Source organism: Odontesthes bonariensis, chromosome 13, assembly GCF_027942865.1.
Source record: "Odontesthes bonariensis isolate fOdoBon6 chromosome 13, fOdoBon6.hap1, whole genome shotgun sequence".
Classification (NCBI taxonomy): Eukaryota; Metazoa; Chordata; class Actinopteri; order Atheriniformes; family Atherinopsidae; genus Odontesthes; species Odontesthes bonariensis.
In genome coordinates, this window is record NC_134518.1 from 33,629,371 (window position 1) to 33,655,671 (window position 26,301).

The window sequence follows — 26,301 nt, forward strand, 5'->3', positions numbered from 1 at the left end:
CTGTGAGACAGAGATCAGCCGTTTCTCAATACCCAAGTACGCAAGTACGTACTCGTGTGCTTACAAGTATGGACAATTATGGTCAGAAGTACGGACTTCTGAACACACAAGTACGCTCATTGTGCATTTGGAATGGAAGCTTATGCCGCACTGCTTTCTGGGATAGCAAGCTGTCTGAAGTCTACACAAGTCACCACAGAGGCAAACTCTATAAAATGGGCGGAGCAAGCACACATTCGGGAATGTGGAGCGTACTTGTCTGGATGAATCTATGGCTGTGTTTGAAAACGCATACTTCTCCTACTACTCCTACTATTCATACTGACTTTTTTCCCGGATGTATACTAGATTGGCCGAAATGTTGGGTATGCATCATGAGGTTACTACTCATACTCAAACTACCCAAGATGCAACGTAACGTGACGTCGCCGATCGTCATTTCCTGACAAAACGGCAGTTTCAAGCTAGCTACAACGAGGGTAGGTTCACTTCCTGTTTTCAAAACAAAAGCACCAATTGTATGGTAATGGCTTTCCCTATGATAAAAGGCAACGGGTATTTTATTTTGTGAAAATAACCGGAAGTGCGTTGCTCACTGCGGCTAGCTTTAGTGGCGCCGAATTCGTGGGAACAAAATTGTAAATAGCCGGTATTTTATCAGATTTTCAACACGTTGGGGATCTAAACGACTACTTTCTCGCCTGAAAATGTTTCAAATGTTGCTAAAGTTTACAGAGTTTAGAGCTTAAGCGAAATCAGCTTCAGGCCGGCTGATTTCGGCTCGGGCAGGAGCGAAATGCATTGTGGGTAAACGCTCTGCATACCGTCTGATCGATGAGTATGCAGTATGGAAGTATGTAGTATGCAGTATGCGGTTTCGAACACAGCCTTTGAATTGGAACAGTACTTGGACCTTCGGTGATGACGTTTCAGAAGTACAGACAAGTACGCATATTGAGAAACGGCCATAGAGATGAGCTTCCATGAAAGAGACCCACGGGGTGGAGTCTACATCAGAGATACTCATTGTGCGGCTCCTCAAGCTTTAATTGGCGGCTCGCACTCGCATAGTAGTTTATAACAATATGGTAACAATAACAATAATGGGATGTTTTATATGTAGAAATGCATATTTGCAAAAGGGGACTTTAGTATGTAGTCGTAAAAGTGGCTCTGCCCTTGATTTTGCTCGGCCAACGTGGCCAATGTGAAAAAAATAATGAGTATCGCTGGTGTACATCCACCCAACGACTGCTCGCCCAAACAAAATCAATCTTTTTTTCCTTTGGAGTTCATTGACTTGTTCAACAGGATCTCTGTAACTCTGTTGTGTGACTGACTGATGTTGAGCTTTGAAGGCTGAGCCTCTAAATACAATTTTCAAATCTGCTGAATTTGATTGGCCGAGCGTGCTGCTGCGCAATCATGAAGCCTATTGTTGAATCAAAAGGACTCTGTGATGTTCTGGATGACTCCTTCTTTGCTTTTTACTGTTTTTTTACTTTACATTAAGATTCATGTCAGTTTCTGGTCGGCGTCTTTATTTCATTACGCTGTTTTTCTGCTCGTTTTGCCCGTGGACGTCTGCTCGGGCCGTGATTTTTATCGAACATTTCCCTCCATATTCAACCAATAGAAGCCAAAGTTGACTGTAATTGGCACTTGACAGAAGACAGACAAAAGTTTCCCCTGTCACTAAAGTTGCTGTTCGTGAGTGCAAAGATCTTAATGAATGTTGCTTTTGTTCCCATAAAAAAAAAAAAACAAAAGTGTGCAGAGTCACGGCTCAAGGCTGGAGACGCTAATTAAAACCGTCATTATCCTTTTATTTTCCTTTCATTTGAAGGAAATCAATCAGCGCTCACTGTTTTCAAAGTCGCTAACAGTTCACAAAGTGCCAGGATCATCGCTTAATTTGTTGCTAAAAGATGAAAAGCAAATCAAACACGGGGTGCTGAGCATGAAACAGGATCAGCTGCGTTAAAAGCAGGAAAAACAAACACGCTCAGGTTCGTTAAAACATTAGTAATGACGCACCGCCGTCTAATGAAGGCAAAACCAACACAGATGTAATTGCTTTTCTCTTTACCTGCGCGACTTAAGAGATGACGGATGTGTCAAAATACTAGATTTCCGTCTTAAACGCAGCTTTTTTTTGCTATTTTAATCCAGAAAAAGTCCCAGCTCAGAATGTAAAAAAGGTCAGAGCTGAAAGCAGAAATATCAATGCATATGCAGAGAGTAACCTTTCTTCAGTGCGTGACATTAGATCGCTCTCTGATAGTGGAGGCTGGAGCCGTGCAGGGGAGGGGGGGGGGGGGGTCCTCTTGGGGAGTGGCGCTTATTTCTCAAAATGCCCTCCTCATGCATAATTGAAATTCATTGCCTCCTTTTTTGCAAAAAGCAGCTACAGTCGGCTTTTCTGTCTGTTTGCAGGTTGATGTGTACGTTCTAATCCCGGGGAGTGCTGAGTAGCTGCCGACTGCTTCCCCCCCTCCTCCCTCCTCCCTACTTTATTCTCACGGCTGCCGTGGATTTTGGTTTTTAAGCACTTCCCATGCGAAAGCAAGGAGCTTGCAGAAACGTTAAGTCATGTGCGAGTGTCTGAGTTCAGAGCCGCTGCTTAATAAGTGCTTTGCTTGTGGAGGTGGTGTCAGCAGACGCTTACAGAGCGCGAGCTGCAGACTTTTCTCTGCCGGACCACGGCCTGCAGCACGACCAACATGTGACTTCTGGAGGCCCGGCCATAATCCCATTTCTACTTCTTTTCCACTCTGAGGTTCCTGTCACCGGCAGCAGTGCCTCCTGATTCGGTTTGTGTGCAGTTTGTCCGGATTTACAGCCACAGAGCAAACAAATATTGACCTGTTTGAGCAATAAGTTCTGCTCCTCAGCCTCTAACGTCTGGAGTTTCAAACTGACACATGGCCACACTCAGTGGGGTCACATGGCCCTGAAAGGATCCCAAGTTTCCGCTTTCATTTGAGGCCCGCTGATGTTTTCATATCTGCTCTCCACGAATTTCTAATTTTCTTCTCTGTTTGTCACTGCTGTTTCATCACTGTGGGTCTTTTCTTTTCATCAACTCAAACCAATTAAAATGTTCCATCTGAAATGATGATTATGTTTTTCTGGGTTGAATTCAAGCCCTCACTCACGTCTACAGTAAAGTTAGATGGGCAGGTCACAAGATTTGAAACAAACACAGCCGTCTTAACATTTCTACATGTGGTAAACGGCTTTTTCCTGCGTTTACCTTTCTTTTGTTGCTGTGGACCCACATGGAGCCAGAAAGAGCCCCAACCTTCGTGTTTTTTCTCTTTTTTTAAGCTTGTCCCATGAGTTTCCACCTGGTTTCATCGTAAAGTTTGGATTTAGAGTCACACTCAGTGGGGTAACATGGCACTGAAAGGATCGCATTATTGGCTAAATTACAATAAGAATGAGTTGAGCTTGCATAATTATCCTTGGTTATATGGCGGTGAATGAATGGGATCTCAGTCATTGGAGAAAGATGGAGAACGCAGAGCCAGATGAAGCTACGTCCCTCTACATTTGGTCTGTGATGAGCTGCTTGTTGCACAAACTCGATGCCCAACGGAGCGTTCTCCATCGCGTTGTTTGTTTGTTTCTTTTTGACTTCCGGGTCACGACCCCGGGAAAACATCTGGAGCATGCGCAGAACTATCTCGGGGTCTTAATCTGATCCGGTCCCATTCTTAGTCAGAATAAGGTATCTACATGAACTTAATAACTCAATCTGAATGTAATTTAGCCAATAATCCGATCCTTTCAGTGCCATGTGACCCCACTGACTCTTTAGTCTCGTTTTGTTCTCTTTACTTGGCTCATCATCTGTAATAGTTTGCTGCTGCACAGCTCTTAAAGATGCTAGAGTTTCTGCTCAAACTGTATTAGAACAGAGCGCGAGAGCCTCACAAACACTTGGATTTCCATTAAATTCATTGGGAATATTCAATGTCCCTTCATACAAATCAGACCGTGCGATAAAAGATATACATCGAGTTTTGTTCTTCCAAGGACTGATGTCTGGATTTGAAGCTGTACACGATGGGTTGAATAGCAGGCAGTAAATACTGAATACTTTCATCATTACGCTCTTAATCTAAGAGTCCAGGAATCGCCTCAGTCTGAGTAAAACGATGCCAAAGCTTTGTGTTAAACCGACCCTCTGACTTTGTGTTATCTGTGTGACTTTGTACTGACCCGTCGGAGTCCGGTTACAGATGTTCCCCCTGATGCACTCGCCACTTTCTCTGTGAACTTTGTGACACGGATCGCAGAGTCTGTCCCCGACTGCTCGGTTAGTGAGGATGTTTGGAGCAGGGAAAGCCAAGAAACCGGTTTAAGAAAACCATTTTGTGCTAGCTAAGGCTAAAAGTTAAGGCTAAAAACTAGGTTTTTGCAAGCAAAACACTTGGCCCAACAGAGCACCAATATTTAGTATTGCACATTAAAAGGCTTGTAATAGTATTTAAAGCGGAACTCACCCTTTAAACAACATCGTGCCCAATCACTATATTTGACCATAATATAATAGTGAATTGTGCTGCCACTGGGTATTATGTCTTCATATTAAATATAAAACCTTTGCATTTTTTAGAAATGGTGATTTGACGCGTCATGAAATCACCGGAAGAAAAAATAACAAACTACAACAATTCTAATAGGAGGGTTTCACTTGACGTCACTTCCGTATTTTTCTAAGCGCGCTAACCCAGGTGGTGGGCAACTGTGTTTTGTCTGCCACTTTTTGCCCAAAATGCCTCAGTTTTGTACCGTTTTTGGATGTAGCAATCGGTCTAACCGAGAGAAGGGAAAGGGTTACTATCGAGTACCGAAGGTAATCGCCCATAGAGGTGAGAAATGGAAAAAAACTCACAGAACAACGCCGCAAAAAGTGGATAGTTAACCTACGTTTACAGACTGGAGGAGCTCAATCTGCAAATGCTCGTGTCTGCGGTGACCACTTCGTCAAAGGTATGCGCGAAATCTAACTGTTTTGTAGTAGTGCAGTAAAGTATTATGTTGCTAAATGCCAATCAACAGTAATGTAATACGGGCTACGTTTGGGCTTTGTTTTGAAGGCTGCCCCAGCGCGTTGTTAGCTACTGAGTCAGTGAACTGGGCTCCGACGGTCAAGCTGGGTTACCCAAACACAGAGCTAACACACCGCCATCGGTGTTTCATGCGATCTCTGAGAGTGGTTGATCTAAACAAAACAAATTTGTCACGTCGTCACAATCTTCACGTTTCTGTAGTATCCACGAAGTGCTTAAGTGCTAACAGGGCACATTAGCTCCCAAGTTCTTGACAACAGAATCGCACTCTCTCTGCCTTTTGCATTAGGCTAGCGACGCCAAGTTCCAGGATATTACATGGTTGTTATAGCAGCTAGAACTACGTGCATGAAGTAGAACTATAACTAATTAGAATTGTTGTAGTTTGTTATTTTTTCTTCCGGTGATTTCATGACGCGTCAAATCACCATTTCTAAAAAATGCAAAGGTTTTATATTTAATATGAAGACATAATACCCAGTGGCAGCACAATTCACTATTATATTATGGTCAAATATAGTGATTGGGCACGATGTTGTTTAAAGGGTGAATTCCACTTTAATTCTCATACCTGATTTAAAACACAACTTAATTTCTGAAAAGGGACATTTTTGTCCCCTTTTAAAACGACCTAAAAACATCATATGTTCATATTTTTTTCCACTTTTTTTCCATAAATCTTTTATTCCACTTCAGTTCTGATCATAACTACCAAGTTTTCAATTATTTTCCAAAAATGAACCCTTTATATGCCAATTTGAACTTTTTAGCCCAAATTTGAAGCCTTTTGGTGCCAGTATTTTCAAAATATGGAATGGACAAAAATGTCCCTTATCAGGGATTAGGGTTAAGGACATAATCCATCCCGTTCCCTCTATAGGCGGTGGTAAGTGTTGTCTAATGTAAACATAATCTGGTTTTAAGTGTAAATGTAAGTGGCACCACTCTAAGCACAGAGTCCACCACCAGGCTGAGGGGGGCCATGTTCCTCCTAATTAAGCACAGAGTAATTGGCTTTGTGTCTGGAGCTAATTGGTGAGCCCAACGGGGGGTTTGGGCGGTACGGGTGGGCAGCATCCAAGATGTGGGATCAATGATGGCTCTGGCTCCTTTGGCCCGAGATCTTCATCAGAGATGCTAGGAAGGCTAATATTGTGCTGCAGACTCGGCTGTTTTTAATGCTGCTGACCCATCTTGGTGAAAAAAGTGAAGCATGAGGTTTTATTATCTGAGAACATTGGCGCCTCTGAAATGAAATGCAAACACTTTTGGACAAAAGGAGTGAAAAACTCTAAAAGTTTAGCTTCAGGCTGCCTTTTTGTGGATTAAAACAGTTAGAGCAGATGCGGTTTGCTGCACTTTGGAGCCTTCTGGAGACTAAAACAGCTTCCCCACAAGAGAGTCCTGCACATTAAACCCTTTTACAGGGTAAAAGAAAAAAAAAGATCAAAAATAAATGTGAATCTGATTTCACGTGTGAGCTGTGGTTGGGGATTTTGAGGATTATATTTTACTATGAAGCGAATTACCTCTGAATGACTGGCTCAATGTTCATGATATTTACTTAACTCATTGTTGCTCCCCAGAGGATGAGCCACTTTATATTTGTGGCCTCATTTCTCTCTAAATATTTCCATCCACAAACTCTAAATAGAGCTAAATGGTGATAAGGATTCAGCCTTCAACAGACGAGGGATGAGGGGTGTAATCAACTCTGTCATCTATCTGTGAATAAACAGGGCGATTATATCCGCATCACTGTTTGGTGCAGGGCTTTGAAAAATGATACTTCTAGGAGTAGTTTTAAATCTCTATACTTTTTACTTTTACTTGAGTAGATGTGTGCAGCAGAAACTGTCCTCTTACTCGGCTACATTAGGCTACAATGAGCTGGTTACTTTTCTTCTTACCTCTTTGGTATTCTACGCCTCATTATTTTTATCCCCCCGCGTACGCCTCATTTTAATGTTTTATTCTGACAGAGAGAGAGACTTCCGCCAAAGGCTCTACCACCTGACTGTGTTCCACCAATCAGACGCAGCCGTGCAGTCTGGTCACGTGACCAATCTCAGCGGCGGGACGGGTTAGCTTTAGCATTAGCAGTCGTAGCAAACAAAGAAAGAAACAGATGAAAAATGTCAGAACCAACGGTGGGAAATGAAGACGCAGACGAGGCCTCATACTGAAAGCATGTTTACCTTACAAAGAGTGAGAAACAGCAGCTACATTATGTGTCTTCTGTGGCAACCAAAACAAACGCACATTTCAGCAGAAACTCAACATCTAACTTGAGGAAACATGTAGCGGTAAGTTTCCTAAACTCGTTTTTCCCCCCATGGATAGGTGAATGTTTGCTTTTTAGGTTACATATGGGTTACATATGTTTTAAACATTTCCTAAGTCTCTTTTATTTTTTATTGAAGTACTTGAATTTACCTGGATTATTTTAATTTAAGCTATTTTGTAATTAATTCATTCATTTTAATTTATTTTATTGATTGGATGAACTCTAATTTGCCTAAAGATAATTATTTAGTATTTTTGTCTGTCTGATTGAATGCTTGTGTTAACAAATAAATCAGACGTTACTCAACAGTTACTCAGTACTTGAGTAGTTTTTTCACCAAGCACTTTTTTACTCAAGTAATTATTTGGATGACTACTTTTTACTTTTACTTGAGTCATATTATTCTGAAGTAACAGTACTTTTACTCGAGTACAGTAACGCTACAAAAATAACTTGGGGGGGGATTATGAATTTCTGCCCCAAACTTCATGAAAAGGCCACAAAGCAAAACATTCCAGCAATTGTAGAAATGTCTGCTAACGCGTCCATTTGTTGGAGATGGAAACACATTATCCTGGAAAGTTACCACATGAATAGAGAGTGCTAACATCGGTGCAATGAGAGGGAAGGTTAGGAGAGCTGTGGAAAAGCTGATGATTGTAAAATCTTTATGGGAACACAGAGTACAGCACACACTGATACAGCAGGATCCCCCTGGAAGTCTAAAGGGGAAGAACACCAAAGACTGTGAGTGTGGTAGCAGCATCAGTGAACCGAGGCAGAGTGTGTGATGCTGAATACAGATTCAGGTTTACAGCAGTGTGTGTGTGTTTGCTGTTCTGCTGGGTTTTCTGTCTTTCCATAACTTACACAAATAAAGACTTTTACTATTGGTATTCATGGGGAAATATCTGCTTCCAATGAATAATGTCTTATAGGAGGAACATCAGTGTATTCTAATGATGTTCTGCTGGGAAAGGTAGTTCCACCCTCGTGGTTCGGGGTTTTATATTTAGGCAGACGGTTGAGTGTCACAGTGAGCCCGTAACGCTGAGAATAAAAGCAGAATAAAGTAGCCAAGGTGCGGCGCTGATTAAGAAATGGATATTATAAGAAAAGCAGGTTATCCGGTGTGTCTCCAGGCATCGATCAAACCTTTTAATACTAATCTCTGCTTGCGATAATGATCTATTCATGCTCTAAAATTATTTTATTTGACTTTTTTCTGCGTCGCAAATCAAAAAGATCTAAAACATGCAGGGAGCCGGTACAATTAGGCCAAAATTTTTGGGGAAATTAAAGCCTTTTTCATCTGGTCATGTCTTTTCTTGATGTCTATATTATAATGGATGTCTATGGGAGCCGTTTCTGTAATCTGCCATTGCAGAAAAACTAAAAAGCTGTAAAAACTGATGTTGTAGCTCATCAATGGCATATCGCAGACCTAATAATCCCCCATAGAATATTTCACTTTGCATTGCATACATTGAATATACAGCAGTTTTTGTGTGTGTTTTTTAACAGAAATTGGTGTTTACCACATGTACACTAGTTTTTAAAGGGTTAATTTTTTGAAAATAATATAAAAACTTGTTAGTTATGATCAGAGCTGAAGTGGAATAAAAGATCTACGGGAAAAAAAGCGGAAAAAAATATTAACATATGATGTTTTTAGGTCGTTTTAAAAGGGGACAAAAATGTCCCTTTTCAGAAATTAAGTTGTGTTTTAAATCATGTATGAGGGTTAAATGCTGTTACCTGCAAACATCAGGTTCCGGTTTTGTGACGGGCTGTAAAAACAACAGGTCTGACTGTCCCGTGACCCTTTGAGCAACACGGCTGCTGAGTCTCCTGTCTGATCACCTCTGCACATTACAACATGTTTCAGACTCGGTCCCGTTACGCCATTGTGTTCACCTGATATGGCACAACAACAGCCACCGACTCCTCAGAGAAAGCAAACGCAGCCTTTTCTGACCCCAGCCTCCGGGGAGCGAGTCCAGGGCTCGAAACCGCATACTTCTCCTACTACACCTACTACTAATACTAACTTTTTGAGTTAGTATGCCAGTTTGAGTAAGTGAGAAGTTCCCGGATGCATACTAGATTCTCCGAAATGTTGGGTATGCATCATGAGGTTACTACTCATACTCAAACTACCCAAGATGCAACGTAACGTGACATCGCCAATTGTCATTTCCTGTCAAAACGGCAGTTTCAAGCTAGCTACAACGAGGGTAGGTTCACTTCCTGTTTTCAAAACAAAAGCACCAATTGTATCGTAATGGCTTTCCCTATGATAAAAGGCAACGGGTATTTTATTTTGTGAAAATAACCAGAAGTGCGTTACTCACTGCGGCTAGCTTTAGTAGCGCTGAATTCGTGGGAACAAAATTGTAAACAGCCGGTATTTTGTCCGATTTTCAACACGTTGGGGATCTAAACGACTACTTTCTCGCCTGAAAATGTTTCAAATGTTGCTAAAGTTTACAGAGTTTAGAGCTTAAGTGAAATCAGCTTCAGGCCGGCTAAATTTCGGCTCGGGCAGGAGCGAAATGCATTGTGGGTAAACGCTCTGCATACTGTCTGATCGATGAGTATGTAGTATGGAAGTATGTAGTATGCAGTATGCAGTATGTAGTATGCAGTATGTAGTATGTAGTATGCAGTATGCAGCATGCAGTATGCGGTATGTAGTATGTAGTATGTAGTATGCAGTATGTAGTATGTAGTATGTAGTATGCAGTATGTAGTATGTAGTATGTAGTATGCAGTATTTGGTATGTAGTATGCAGTATGTAGTATGCAGTATGTGGTATGTAGTATGTAGTATGCAGTATGTAGTATGCAGTATGTAGTATGTAGTATGCAGTATGCAGTATGTAGTATGTAGTATGCAGTATGTAGTATGTAGTATGCAGTATGAAGTATGCAGTATGAAGTATGTAGTATGCAGTATGTAGTATGCAGTATGTAGTATGTAGTATGCAGTATGAAGTATGCAGTATGAAGTATGTAGTATGCAGTATGTAGTATGCAGTATGTAGTATGCAGTATGTAGTATGCAGTATGTAGTATGTAGTATGCAGTATGCAGTATGTAGTATGTAGTATGCAGTATGTAGTATGTAGTATGAAGTATGTAGTATGCAGTATGTAGTATGTAGTATGCAGTATGTAGTATTTAGTATGCAGTATGTAGTATGTAGTATGCAGTATGTAGTATGTAGTATGCAGTATGTAGTATGTAGTATGCAGTATGAAGTATGTAGTATGTAGTATGTAGTATGCAGTATGTAGTATGTAGTATGAAGTATGTAGTATGCAGTATGCAGTATGCAGTATGTAGTATGCAGTATGTAGTATGCAGTATGAAGTATGAAGTATGTAGTATGCAGTATGTAGTATGTAGTATGAAGTATGCAGTATGTAGTATGCAGTATGTAGTATGCAGTATGAAGTATGTAGTATGTAGTATGGAAGTATGTAGTATGCAGTATGTAGTATGCAGTATGTAGTATGTAGTATGAAGTATGTAGTATGTAGTATGAAGTATGCAGTATGTAGTATGTAGTATGCAGTATGAAGTATGTAGTATGAAGTATGCAGTATGTAGTATGTAGTATGCAGTATGAAGTATGTAGTATGTAGTATGGAAGTATGTAGTATGCAGTATGTAGTATGCAGTATGCAGTATGTAGTATGCAGTATGTAGTATGTAGTATGAAGTATGAAGTATGCAGTATGTAGTATGTAGTATGAAGTATGTAGTATGCAGTATGTAGTATGTAGTATGGAAGTATGTAGTATGCAGTATGTAGTATGCAGTATGTAGTATGTAGTATGTAGTATGAAGTATGTAGTATGTAGTATGTAGTATGGAAGTATGTAGTATGCAGTATGTAGTATGCAGTATGCAGTATGTAGTATGCAGTATGTAGTATGTAGTATGAAGTATGAAGTATGTAGTATGTAGTATGCAGTATGTAGTATGTAGTATGAAGTATGTAGTATGCAGTATGTAGTATGTAGTATGTAGTATGGAAGTATGTAGTATGCAGTATGTAGTATGTAGTATGAAGTATGAAGTATGTAGTATGTAGTATGCAGTATGTAGTATGTAGTATGAAGTATGTAGTATGCAGTATGTAGTATGTAGTATGTAGTATGGAAGTATGTAGTATGCAGTATGTAGTATGCAGTATGTAGTATGAAGTATGTAGTATGCAGTATGTAGTATGCAGTATGTAGTATGTAGTATGCAGTATGTAGTATGCAGTATGTAGTATGCAGTATGCAGTATGTAGTATGCAGTATGTAGTATGTAGTATGAAGTATGTAGTATGTAGTATGCAGTATGTAGTATGTAGTATGAAGTATGTAGTATGCAGTATGTAGTATGTAGTATGGAAGTATGTAGTATGCAGTATATAGTATGCAGTATGTAGTATGTAGTATGTAGTATGCAGTATGTAGTATGAAGTATGAAGCATGTAGTATGTAGTATGCAGTATGTAGTATGTAGTATGAAGTATGTAGTATGCAGTATGTAGTATGTAGTATGGAAGTATGTAGTATGCAGTATGTAGTATGCAGTATGTAGTATGTAGTATGAAGTATGTAGTATGTAGTATGTAGTATGCAGTATGCAGTATGTAGTATGCAGTATGTAGTATGTAGTATGAAGTATGTAGTATGTAGTATGTAGTATGCAGTATGTAGTATGTAGTATGCAGTATGTAGTATGTAGTATGAAGTATGTAGTATGCAGTATGTAGTATGTAGTATGTAGTATGGAAGTATGTAGTATGCAGTATGTAGTATGTAGTATGAAGTATGAAGTATGTAGTATGTAGTATGCAGTATGTAGTATGTAGTATGAAGTATGTAGTATGCAGTATGTAGTATGTAGTATGTAGTATGGAAGTATGTAGTATGCAGTATGTAGTATGAAGTATGTAGTATGCAGTATGTAGTATGCAGTATGTAGTATGTAGTATGCAGTATGTAGTATGCAGTATGTAGTATGCAGTATGTAGTATGCAGTATGTAGTATGTAGTATGAAGTATGAAGTATGTAGTATGTAGTATGCAGTATGTAGTATGTAGTATGAAGTATGTAGTATGCAGTATGTAGTATGTAGTATGGAAGTATGTAGTATGCAGTATATAGTATGCAGTATGTAGTATGTAGTATGAAGTATGTAGTATGCAGTATGTAGTATGAAGTATGAAGCATGTAGTATGTAGTATGCAGTATGTAGTATGTAGTATGAAGTATGTAGTATGCAGTATGTAGTATGTAGTATGGAAGTATGTAGTATGCAGTATGTAGTATGCAGTATGTAGTATGTAGTATGAAGTATGTAGTATGTAGTATGTAGTATGTAGTATGCAGTATGCAGTATGTAGTATGCAGTATGTAGTATGTAGTATGAAGTATGTAGTATGTAGTATGTAGTATGCAGTATGTAGTATGTAGTATGCAGTATGTAGTATGTAGTATGTAGTATGTAGTAAGCAGTTTCAAACACAGCCCGAGTCGGTAAAACCGAGGTGTGTGGGCCGGCGTCACCGCTGATTGCGGCGGGGGGGAAGCTGTGGCACGTCTTTCTCTTGGAGTGTTCAGAGGAGCTGCACCTCCTCTCACTCCTCTATTGTTCCCGTAAGATAAATTGGAGCCATTGTCACAGGCAGAGAAAATGCATTAATTGAAGGTTTTCTTGCAGCTTTCACTACAACACAAACCACACACACACACACACACACACACACACACACACACACACACACACACACACACACACACACAGATAGAAACCCAGCGTCAAAGTAATTAAACACATTAACACTTCAAGCATAAGCAGGAAAAAAAAAAAAATAGAGCCTCTCTTTTGTGTACATTTGCTTCCATTTATCACCCCAGACTGAGCGGCGAGAGGGGAAGCGCAAGGATTTAGCATATCTCTGCGACTAAAGTGATGGAGCGGAAAAGAGGAGGAAGAAGAAGAGGAAGGGGATAAGTGGGGAAGAGAGAGGCAATCCGCCTGGGCTCTTTACTCCAGTCGACAGCGTAAAATGTCAGATACTCATCTGGAAATTATTTCCATTTCATACAACTGACATCTTTCCCAAGCAGGGACTTTGAAATCTAATTAGTTTGACCGGGTAAAACGGTGACCAAGGTAGCGGAGTGCATTATGCAAAGAGAAGGGGGGCCGACGGGGTGAGCGAGGGTCCCCGGGGTTAACTGGAACTCAGGAGTTGGAGATAAGGGCAACTGGGGGAAAAACTCAGGAGGGCTTCTCCATTTTAAAAAGCCCTGAGTAATAGTGGCAACCTCGAATTGGGCGGCACGGCCCCGTGACAGCGCCTCAGCGAGGAAACTGTGGCGAGGAGGACAGATAGCGCCTTCTCCTCCAGGGGTTCCCCCGGAAGTTTGCAGACTTCTGACAGCAAAGCACAAGCTTTTTACTGTTTGTGCTTCAGGGAACTTTTTAAACTAAAGAGTTTTGTGATGTTCGTCTCCCCCGGGGAGGTTGGATTGTTAATCACTGCTGTCATCGCGGCGCCTACAAGCCTGTGTGTATACAGCGAAGAGCAAAATCATCATGATCCTACACCCACTCCCCCCCGCCACCGCTAAAACAGCTCCAACACATAAAAAAAAAATCCATCTTTCCAGGCTCCAAACTGTTCCTTTGTGACCATAAAGTTTGGACCGATCTGCATTCTGTACTGCAGCTTAACCAGGGAAGGACCTCTTTATGGCCGCCATTTTGAATACAGGATACCTGTCTGTAAGGCCATATGTTGGTGATTACGTTGGACCTTACGTTGGATGATTATGCTGTTGATGAATAATTAATTATTTAATGTGAGCTTAAAGGGATAGTTCGCCTCTTTTGACATGAAGCTGTATGACATCCCATATCAGCAACATCATTTATGAACATCTTCTTACCCCCTGCTGCGTCCTGTGAGCAGAGTTCCAGCCTCATTTTGGTGTTGATGAAGGTAGTCCGGCTAGTTGGCTGGGGTTTAAAAAATAAAGCGTCTTGCTTCTCAAAACAATATGCGTTCAAAAGAGTAATACATTTGCATCACAAAATTGTTCTCCAGGAAAAAGTCAGAGCTCACAATCGCTTGGCCCTATTTTCTCTCCCTTCGTATCACTGCGTTCAGCCACCTACTGCTCGGTCTGCACTTCGGTCTGCATAGCAGGCAGTGATACGAAGGGAGAGAAAATAGGGCCAAGCGATTATGAGGTCTGACTTTTTCCTGGAGAACGATTTTGTGATGCAAATGTATTACTCTGTTGAACGCATATTGTTTTGAGAAGCAAAACGCTTTATTTTTTAAACCCCAGCCAACTAGCCGGACTACCTTCATCAACACCAAAACGAGGCTGGAACTCTGCTCACAGGACGCAGCAGGGGGTAAGAAGATGTTCATAAATGATGTTGCTGATATGGGATGTCTTACAGCTTCATGTCAAAAGAGGCGAACTGTCCCTTTAACACCAAAAACACTAAAGTTTTCCAAACATTCGACATCTTTTTATTGGAATCAAAGGTAACAACTTGTGAGAATCCAACTGAGAAACGATCCCTAGGTGCAGCTGTTAGCAAAGGGTCAACAGCAGTGACTGACTGACTCCACTTGTTTGTTCACAATAGTGATGAACGCTTCGTCTAATTACATATCAAGTATTACTATAAAGTGCAGCACTTTTCCAAATGGTTTCCTTGGAAAACTTCCCAGGTAATTCCACCTAACAGACCATCTTGGTCATCAGGTTTTCAGACATTCGCCTTGAAATAAATAAAGCTGCGTAAGTAATGTGTTGTGGATGAGATGGATCAAAGTTTTTCAATACATACTCAGCACTATTCATGGTTTGGCCGTCATTACATCAGTAGCACGGTGCAAGTGATGTTTATTTATTCCTTTTGAAGAGGAATTTAACAGGCAGGAACCTTTTCCTGAAACCAGTGAGTTTTTGTGGGTCCTTTCCACTGATCCGTCCACTAAACAGAGCTCTGCAAGAGATATTTTACCCCGAGAAACTGGCCAAGTGGGAAGCTTGGATCCTCAAAGACTTGGGACTTGACTTGGACTTGGGTTAAAAGACTTGACTTGTTATTGGTCCTCAAAGACTTGGGACCTGACTTGTTATTGGTCCTCAAAGACTTGGGACTTGACTTTTTATTGGTCCTCAAAGACTTGGGACTTGACTTGGACTTGGGTTAAAAGACTTGACTTGTTATTGGTCCTCAAAGACTTGGGACTTGACTTGTTATTGGTCCTCAAAGACTTGAGACTTGACTTGTTATTGGTCCTTAAAGACTTGAGACTTGACTTGTTATTGGTTCTCAAAGACTTGGGACCTGACTTGTTATTGGTCCTCAAAGACTTGGGACCTGACTTGTTATTGGTCCTCAAAGACTTGAGACTTGACTTGTTATTGGTCCTCAAAGACTTGGGACCTGACTTGTTATTGGTCCTCAAAGACTTGGGACCTGACTTGTTATTGGTCCTCAAAGACTTGGGACTTGACTTGTTATTGGTCCTAAAAGACTTGGGACCTGACTTTTTATTGGTCCTCAAAGACTTGGGACCTGACTTGTTATTGGTCCTCAAAGACTTGGGACTTGACTTTTTATTGGTCCTCAAAGACTTGGGACTTGACTTGTTATTGGTCCTCAAAGACTTGGGACCTGAGTTGTTATTGGTCCTCAAAGACTTGGGACCTGACTTGTTATTGGTCCTCAAAGACTTGGGACTTGACTTGTTATTGGTCCTCAAAGACTTGGGACCTGACTTGTTATTGGTCCTCAAAGACTTGGGACTTGACTTGTTATTGGTCCTCAAAGACTTGGGACCTGACTTGGACTTGGGTTAAAAGACTTGACTTATTATTGGTCCTCAAATACTTGAGACTTGACTTGTTATTGGTCCTCAAAGACTTGGGACCTGACTTGTTATTGGTCCTCAAAGACTTGGGACTTGACTTGTTATTGGTCCTCAAAGACTTGGGACCTGACTTGTTATTGGTCCTCAAAGACTTGGGACTTGACTTTTTATTGGTCCTCAAAGACTTGGGACTTGACTTGTTATTGGTCCTCAAAGACTTGAGACATGACTTGTTATTGGTTCTCAAAGACTTGAGACTTGACTTGTTATTGGTCCTCAAAGACTTGGGACCTGACTTGTTATTGGTCCTCAAAGACTTGGGACCTGACTTGTTATTGGTCCTCAAAGACTTGGGACTTGACTTGTTATTGGTCCTCAAAGACTCGGGACTTGACTTGTTATTGGTCCTCAAAGACTTGGGACCTGACTTGTTATTGGTCCTCAAAGATTTGGGACTTGACTTGTTATTGGTCCTCAAAGACTTGGGACTTGACTTGTTATTGGTCCTCAAAGACTTGGGACCTGACTTTTTATTGGTCCTCAAAGACTTGGGACCTGACTTGTTATTGGTCCTCAAAGACTTGGGACTTGACTTTTTATTGGTCCTCAAAGACTTGGTTCTTGACTTGGACTTGGTCCTCAAAGACTTGAGACTTGACTTGGACTTGGGTTAAAAGACTTGACTTGTTATTGGTCCTCAAAGACTTGGGACTTATAAGTTTATTTATTATTTTGTGTTGTTTTGTAAATGTAGCGGGCAAAGCAGGACTCGACATAGATTACCAACACAAGGTTACTTTAAGACGTGCTATGATGTTTTCCAAACCCTAACCGAGTCATTTTTAATACCTAAACTAAACCAAACAAAGGTGAAAAACGAAGAGAAAACACTCATCCTCGTTGCTACTTCCAACTTGGCAAAACATTTGAAGGACGAGCACCCAGACCTGCATAAGCAGTTCAGAGAACGACAGGTAATAACTTATATATACCCATGAAAAAAAGCCCCATTCGGTGCTAAAAACAAACAACGCCGGCCCCCTTAACGCTCCACAAAAGTAGCTCTGGAAAAAAATGAGCAACCATTAATAAAGCCTGTCATTGTGGTACTTTATTTTATTTACTGATGCACAGTTATAGTTCTAAGATTTTCTATTAAAGTCAATAATGACATTTTTTGTGTTCTCTTTTTATTTGGAAAAGTATCGAAATACATGTTGGTTCCGGTATCGTGACAACACGAGTGGAAAATTTCCGTTCTGACGACTGTGGGTCACATTTAAGGATTATTCTTATTAGATAAATGATCTGTTTCGTTGCTTTAATTAGAGGAAATGTTGGTTTTACGACTGGACCGCGTTGATGGAGCTCATTGGTGGACTTTGGATCCTTTAAGGAAGGACAGACAGAATGTCATTTAAGGGGGTTTTTGATTCAATTTCCGTGTTTTGGAGTATGAAGCCAGCGCGAGACGTGATGAGGCTGAGGGAACCCTGAGAGGTCGCTTCATCAAACTCTCCATATAGGCCAGATCCATCCCTGACGGCCCGGTCCAACCTCCCTCCCTGAGGCTCGGTATCTCTTCCACACTCTTACTGACCCCCCAGTCTGGCTCCGTGCGGAAACCTTGCCGGCTCTAATTAAACTTTGGGCAGATTAGAACTTTGCCTTGTCAGTCTTTATTCATGCTTAAACAAGTTATTACTTTTTGAGAAATTAAATTAGCCGGCTATTAATTAATCAACCCAGAGCTGGGAAAGAGGACGAAGAGGAGGAGGAGGAGGAGGAGGGATGGAGGCAGGGAGGTGAGGGGAGATGAAAGTGGAGGGAAAGAAGACAGAAAAAAGAAAGTGGGGGTAGTGAGGTTTGGCAGAAAATGAAGGAAAAGGAGACACAGATTTATCTCTGAGATGGAGGGAAAGAAAAAAGAAGGATATTAGATATTTAAATGTCATCCGTTCTTTCACTAATTAGCAGAAGGGAGCAATGAAGATGAAAATCTGTTTTTTTTTCCTTCAAACATTAACATTTGATGCTTTCAAAAGCTCCCCACTCCCCCTCAGACCACCACTCCACCCCCCCTCCGAAATGAATTCAGTCCTCAACAAGAATCCGGGCTTCCTCTCAGCTCTCAGGGTCTTCCCTTTATTTGTCATTTCGCCCGATGTGGCGCTGGCGTCTCGTCCTCTGTGACATCGACGTATTGATGGACATGTTTAAAGCGACCCCCCCCCCCCCCCCCCAAACATCCCATCTATCTGCTTCCTGAGAGCTATAAATCCATTTCCCGCTTTAAGCACCGCAGCGTTTAACACGAAATCAAACGGCGACGGGGGGAAACGGGGATGAAACGGTCGTCAGGAACACAAACGCTCTTTCTTTGCCCTCTCGTGACTTTATTTCCTTCATTGGATTTATTCAGTTTGAACCCAAATTCAGTGTGAAGTGAAATAATAACTTCAAAAACACCAAATTCAGATATTACCTGAAAGTCTGAAGTCCTGAAACTCCATACCTGCCTCTCCTCAGAATTTCCTTTGCATCATCTAGATTTAATCTATCATCTTATTAGGGCTGGGCGAGTTAACTCGTTAATAATTATTTAACGCCGTCACATATTTTATCGCGCATTAGCGCAGATTTTATTTATTTATTTTATTATTGTAAAAGTCTGTTGCTTACAGGCTTTTATTGTGTAAAAGTCTGTAGCTCACAGGCTTTTATTTTGTAAAAGTCTGTTGCTGTCTGCTGCGGAACAGGAAAATAAAGTAATCGGCGGATCCACCAAACATGGAGAAGGGTACGGAACTTTTACTCGGCCATTTTCATGTTAAAGTTCTTCCAGACGGCGGAGTCGACAGAACCAAAGTCATCTGTAAACACTGCCAAGTTGAATTGTCTTCTCAGCGTAGTAGTTCCAGTCTAAAATATCACTTAAAGGCAAAACACACAACTGATAGCAGCAAGTCATTCAAGGAAACAGACAGTGGAGCGAGGCTTCTACATAAAAACTACAGAAAGATGCTGATGTTAAAAGTGTGTTTGCACAACAAATGTTATGGCACTTTCATTCATATGGCAGCACATTTAAAATAAAACTAAATGCTAAAAGCTATACACTACTTTTGGATTTTGCGTACAAATGCGATTAATCGTGATTAATCAGGGAAATCATGTGATTAATTAGATTAAAAATTTTAATCGCTGCCCAGCCGTACATCTTATATAAGAGAGTAACATATTTCAAGCCAACATATTTGGTGCTAAATCTATTCAAATGACACTGTAAAAGTTGAACAGGAACAGAAATACAAAGTAATTTAGCCGAGTTAGTGTGCTCGAGGTGTTTGGAGAGGAGCTCTTCTATGATTTGAGTCTTCAGAGACTCTTAAAGGTGGAGAAGGACGCCCCCGCGCTGATAGCATTGGGTAGCTGCTATGGGCATCATGGAACCACAAATGAGAACAGTCTGGACTGAGACTGCCTTGTGCTTTGGTTTGGCAGAAATAGATGATGTCCCAGAGAGGAACACAGTGGTTTAAATAGCTGCCTCAGACCAACAAGTCTCTCTGTAGGCAGCATTCGTAGCTTTAATTTCATTCAGGCAGCCAAGGATAACCAGTGGAGTTCAATTAGTAATCAAGGGAAATGTCACCTATTAAAATATAATTAACTTTGTTTTGTCTGTCGAAGCTGTCTTTGTCTCAAATCATGCAGCTTTATTTTCTTTCTTAATCAGACCTATGCTGCTTTCCTTCCTTCCTTCCTTCCTACTCTAAAAATATAAATCATCACATGGAAACACAGACAGGTAAACAGAGAAATCTCCTGAACCTTTGAGACCTGAAATGAGGGGCTCTGCTGGCATGGTTTCCACTTGTTTCCTTGATACAATTTTTTACAAGGACAGTACAATGTTTCAGCAGGAATTTAAGGTGGCGAGCTTCTCAAGTCTGTCATAGAAGAGCCACAAAGCCTTTTCCTTTCAACCAGAGGCCTTTGTGCTGTGAGATAACTTTGGTTGGGTTGGAGAACGATCAAAGTTTGAGCTAAAATACATTCTTTTTGCATTGCAGTTGTAATCGTCATGGTAATTTTACCCATTCACATGTGGATTTCACAACAACTTAAGGTTCCAAATTCTTTGAACAACAATTATTGGTGTAATTAGAGCAAATGCTGATCATCCTACACACTCCTGGAAAATTATTTTGCTTTTGCAAATAATGGATGGATGGATGGGTGGATGGATGGACGATACGATACGATACGATTCGATACGATGCGATTCGATACGATGCGATTCGATACGATGCGATTCGATGCGATACCATGCGATATGATACGATTCGATTTGATACGATACGGTACGATTCGATGCGATACGATTCGATACGATTCGATACGATGCGATTCGATACGATGCGATTCGATGCGATACCATGCGATATGATACGATTCGATTTGATACGATACGGTACGATTCGATGCGATACGATTCGATACGATTCGATACAATTTGATACGATGCGATGCAATGCGATTCGATGCGATACCATGCAATACGATAGGATTCGATACGATGCCATGCCATGCGATTCGATACGATTTGATACGATCCGATGCGATTCGATACCATGCGATACGATACGATTCGATTTGATACGATACGGTACGATGCGATTCGATACGATGCGATACGATACCATGCAATACGATACGATACGATTCGATACGATGCGATTCGATACGTTACGATTTGATACGATACCATGTGATTCAATACAATTCGATACACTTCACATCATTTTCTGGGGAAAAAAAGGGGACAGTGTGATTTGACTGAATCGTCACTGATTGGACCGATGGTCCGACCTTTGAACCGGAAGGACAACACAGCCAAACAAACAGAAACAAATGTGAGAGCTGTGCACTTTATACAACATTTTTATGAACTAATTTATCACTGTTTTGTATAATGTGACCCCCTGGCATTGTATTGTATTAATGTTCTGTATTTTCACTAATTGAAACGTCTGACTTTTCAATAAATTTTGCTTTAAAAAAAAAAAAAAAACGATACTCGTGGCTGAAAAATCGATACTTTATCGGGAAACGAAATATCGATATATTTCGCAGTATCGATAAAATTGCTCAGCCCTAGTAAACAGCAGGTGTCACTGCTGAGTACATCGTTCATCCTCAAACACAACCGATTTCACATGTGGTGCAAATTAAGTTAAATTAAGTAAAATCTTGAGTTGCATGATTGATTGAAACTACAGTTTTAGATATTGTGATGTCACAGATGGTGACAATAAACTGAGCTCCTCTCCAGAATCATCAGACACTTCCACTTTTCACCTGAGATGCATTTTGTTGGGTTTTCTCTTTAATTTCCAGCCTGTCTGGGTTTAAAATCTGTACCAATTATGTCCCATTTGCTTCCCCCGAAGTTACTATCTTTTCTCTTTTTATGTCTCTTTGCTTCCTTCTGCCTCCCTCTTTCAGCCATTTTACTCTTTTTTCTTCCAGACGCCCTCACTCACCTGAGCAGCATCGTAACGGTCAATCGATTCAGGAATAATTCACGTTTAACTTCCCTTCTCAGCTGATCGATAAGCCGCTGCAGCATCTGCGTCACTACGGCTGCGGTGACGCCTTAAAGAACTTTAAAAGAGCTTTAAAGAACAATTTAAAATTGGCTTTTTTGTTCAATAAAGAAAAGAGTTTGATAAATTATATTTTTTACAAGGAGATCATCATATACTGCATGCAAACTTATTGTTGTACTTGTCCAAATGTGGTTGCATCATTACATGGAAATATTTTGTCTGGCATTAATTTTTACACATTCTAAATTCAGCCTTAAATATTGCATATCTTTAGGAATTTGGGGAGTTTAAAATCTGCTGAAAACTGTTGGTGTTTCAGTGTGATGTAACGCTCCCGACACCTCCGCTCTTTGATTAATTACCGCGAGACGTTTCGAACATGGGAGCATCCGGTGGAGAGAGTTATTCAGAATGATTTGGGCGAGCTTCGCCGTGCATTTTAAACCCGATGCCTCAAAACTAACCGAAAACAACTGCAATAAAAAGCGCCCGGAGCTAAATCGAGTACAATAACACAACAGCTTCTGCTCGCCATAAATATTTGACCACCGCGCCCTGCTGAGTGTGTGTGCGAGAGGCAAACAGAGGTCATTAAAGATGCAGAGAAACATGGTTTGTGTTTGCTTTGAATGCACAAACTGACCTGAATACACAAACTGTGGCCGCGGCTCCGAGCTGGCAGCTGCAGCACATCTGCATCTGTTTAAAGGGAAAAAACGCTCGCTCGGTTTTTACAAACATGCAGGAGGTGTTCTGTTGGAAACCAGGCCTGCCAACCTTTAAAGGGATAGTTCGCCTCTTTTGACATGAAGCTGTATGACATCCCATATCAGCAACATCATTTATGAACATCTTCTTACCCCCTGCTGCATCCTGTGAGCAGAGTTCCAGCCTCGTTTTGGTGTTGATGAAGGTAGTCCGGCTAGTTGGCTGGGGTTTAAAAAATAAAGCGTTTTGCTTCTCAAAACAATATGCGTTCAAAAGAGTAATACATTTGCATCACAAAATCGTTCTCCAGGAAAAAGTCAGACCTCACAATCGCTTGGTCCTATTTTCTCTCCCTTTGTATCACTGCCTGCTGTGCAGACCGAAGTGCAGACTGAGCAGTAGGTGGCTGTACGCAGTGATACGAAGGGAGAGAAAATAGGGCCAAGCGATTGTGAGCTCTGACTTAATTGGATGAACGATTTTGTGATGCAAATGTATTACTCTTTTGAACGCATATTGTTTTGAGAAGCAAGACACTTTATTTTTTAAACCCCAGCCCACTAGCCGGACTACCTTCATCAACACCAAAACGAGGCTGGAACTCTGCTCACAGGACGCAGCAGGGGGTAAGAAGATGTTCATAAATGATGTTGCTGATATGGGATGTCATACAGCTTCATGTCAAAAGAGGCGAACTGTCCCTTTAAGCTCGGCTTAGGTTGGGTCGCGATAGCCCGGAAATCCCTTAATGCCTACTTCGCCATTCCTGACCTTTCGCGCTTGAAAACTGGAAAAGCTGCCAGGAAAAGTGTCATAGCAAGTCTGTCCCTACAGGCCGAGAAGGTGCAAATGTTATAAATGTTCTAAATGTTCTATTACTGTTCTAAATGTTCTATTACTGTAATGGACGCATCGGTCCGGTTGCCATGGTTATCTGCAGTTAGATGGATTTAGAAGGTAAGAACTTACATCAGTCGTTCAGGGTCTCAGAAGTCTTGGAAGTACAAACGATCAACAACAGTGTTGGAAAGTATCTGCTTTAAAATAAAGTCAGTAGACAGATACAGAACAAGCCTATGGACACGAAAAAAAAATCCACTCTGACTCCTGAGGTGTGTTTTCTTCTTTTGCTGGAAACAAAAATCCATTCGCAGAATTTAAAATTCAGTGGTGTGTGTTTTCAGCAAAGATTACAGAGACCTGATAAAAATATTGAGCTGTTTGGATCAATTCCAATTCTGTTTCTGGATCAGTTTTTAGGATAATCGAGCCCCTGTTTTAACAAAACTTTCAGGGATTTGTTGCAGTCCTGACTCCTCTGCACTGCAGTGAAGTATCTGGGAAATCTAGCTTTTCTGGGAGGTTATAACATAAAAGCCTGCCTTTGGTTTCCTATTTAGCTCCTATGTTCCTTTAGAGGGAAGGTAAGGTAAATAATAAAAAAAATCTCCTTTCTTTATAACCTTTTATCTGTAAGAATTGGACTCCTTTCATTTGATTAGTGTTCAACATGATTACATTTCTTTCAGAAGGTTGTAATAAGGCAGTAATAATGCACAAAGCTTTTATCCAGCCCTCATTTCTATCTGTTTCCCTCCAAGCAGCCAGGCTTTCTTCTGATCTTTTTAAGTGGTCCTCAGCAATAGTTCTCCAGCTTTCTGAAGTTTTTCTTTGGACATTTTCTGCTTTTTAACTCATTTTCAGTCCTTGTATCTGAACATTTTCAGTGGAATTTCTTTGTTAAGCCACTTAACTCTGACCTATGAACCATTCAGGCAGGAAAAAGGCTCCTAACTCAAGGGATGAACCAGTGTTGTGTCCACACAGAACAGACAACTGAGCAAAGAAGCCATTTTAAATTGGATCTTTAGGCACTTTGTTCCCATTTCTTTAGCTGTATCTCTGAAAAACAGCTTCATAGTTTCAACCTTTTTGTACATTTACGTTAAAACTGCTTTCAGTTACGAAAAGAGTCAAATTAATAGAAGAAATTCAGTTTAAAAAGAATCCTAATCCCAAAATAATGAACGTTATCACGTCTAAAAGTAGAAAAGTAGGAAAAAAACATAATAATAAGAATAATATGTTATTCAACATCAAGAAAAAGTAAATAAGATTCAATTTAAAGCTTTAAAAAGGAATATATAATATATAATCTAATGACTAATTATGGAACAATTAATATAAATTAAATGATTAAACTGTTTTATGCCACCAGATTACTGTATTTACATTTATATCTGACCCCGTTTCCTTTTTTTGGTTACATTTATGTTTCAATGAGTGCATCTATTTCCTCTTTTGTACAAAGAACTTCGGGGCGGCTCGAGACCTCTGCACAGTACTGTAAACTCTTTGCCTTTTTATTTCTTCCATCTTCCTCATTATTTCTAATCGTTGCTGTCGTGGCTTTTTTACTCTTTATGTTTCTCTCCTAAAATGTTTAAAAAGTAATTTCTTTACCTTCATTCTTTTTCTTTTGCTGACTTCGTTCACATTTTTCGCTCCTTTACCACCACCCGAATCTCTTTCTCAGACCAGATATTCACTTTAAAGCTGCTTTTCTGCCTTATTTACTGTATTTACATTTATATTTGACCATATTTCAGTAAATCACTGCAACTGTTTCCTGTTATAAAAAGAAAACATGGATGAATCTGGATTTTTTTCACCCAACAATTACACAAGATTACGCAGTAACACCAGCGTGTACGTTACATGCTCTGCATTAGTTATTCATGATTCATATTGTATCGTGAGCTAATTTGCACATCCGATCCCTAAGATGACGTGAACTTCAGACTTGACTATAAATCACTGATTAAAACAACATTTCCCATCATATGTTTTGCTCTTTTTGGAGTTTTTTTCGTGTTTTTTCCGTTAAACAACAGGAACAGTTTGGTGGAGCATCAGCAGCTCTCAGAGCCGTCTCACTGTGACAGAACGAAAGGATTGTGAGGTCCCATTAATAAGCCTCGCCCCCTCCACCCCCCCACTGTGCATCCTGGGAAAAGGCAGCGGCGGCTGCAGCCGGGGGGCTGCGATGCTGCAAATTTATTCACTTTTGTAGGATAATTGAATTTTTCCTTCATAGTAGGCTGACTCCACAGGGGTGTGTGTGTGTGTGTGTGTGTGTGTGTGTGTGTGTTCCTTTTTCCTCTGGACTATTAATAATTGACTGGTTGGCGTTTGTTTCTGCGCGTGGATTCATTTCACCTCGCCGCTAATTCGGTCCTCTCTCAGATGTGATCCTCTGATTTTTATTTATTTATTTATTTATCTTTCGGTTGATGTTATTTACAGGGCCGGGTCACTCGGATCGGTTTACTGTCTCAGCTCCGCTTCGTGTGATGAGCGAGCGTGCGAGTTAACTTCAAGAGACAGCCGTAAACAGGAACACTTTAAACCTACAACATTGGTAATTGTTTGATGCGTGGAAAGCGGCGCTGACAGCTCTGGAAGTCCGCTCTGACAGCCGATTCGCACAAGAGTCTCTCCGTCTCAGTGGGAACATAAAAGGGGAAGAAAAAAAGAAAAGCAGCTTTCTTTTAAACAGTCGGGTTCTTAATACGCTTGTTTTGTGCGTCGTTTCCCATCAGATATGATCACATTTTACAGCTTTCACCACAGGAGCTCTCAGCACCGATGGATGTTTGATGAGTTTTGAGCTTGTTTCTGAAAATATCGACGTC

General features: G+C 40.6%; 1 protein-coding gene across 2 annotated transcripts in view; it reads right to left on the reverse strand.

Annotated features, from left to right (window-relative positions):
• The window catches only part of LOC142398028 (protocadherin-1-like), a 433,391-nt gene that overhangs the window by 142,469 nt on the left and 264,621 nt on the right, over positions 1 to 26,301 (reverse strand). The window lies entirely within an intron of this gene.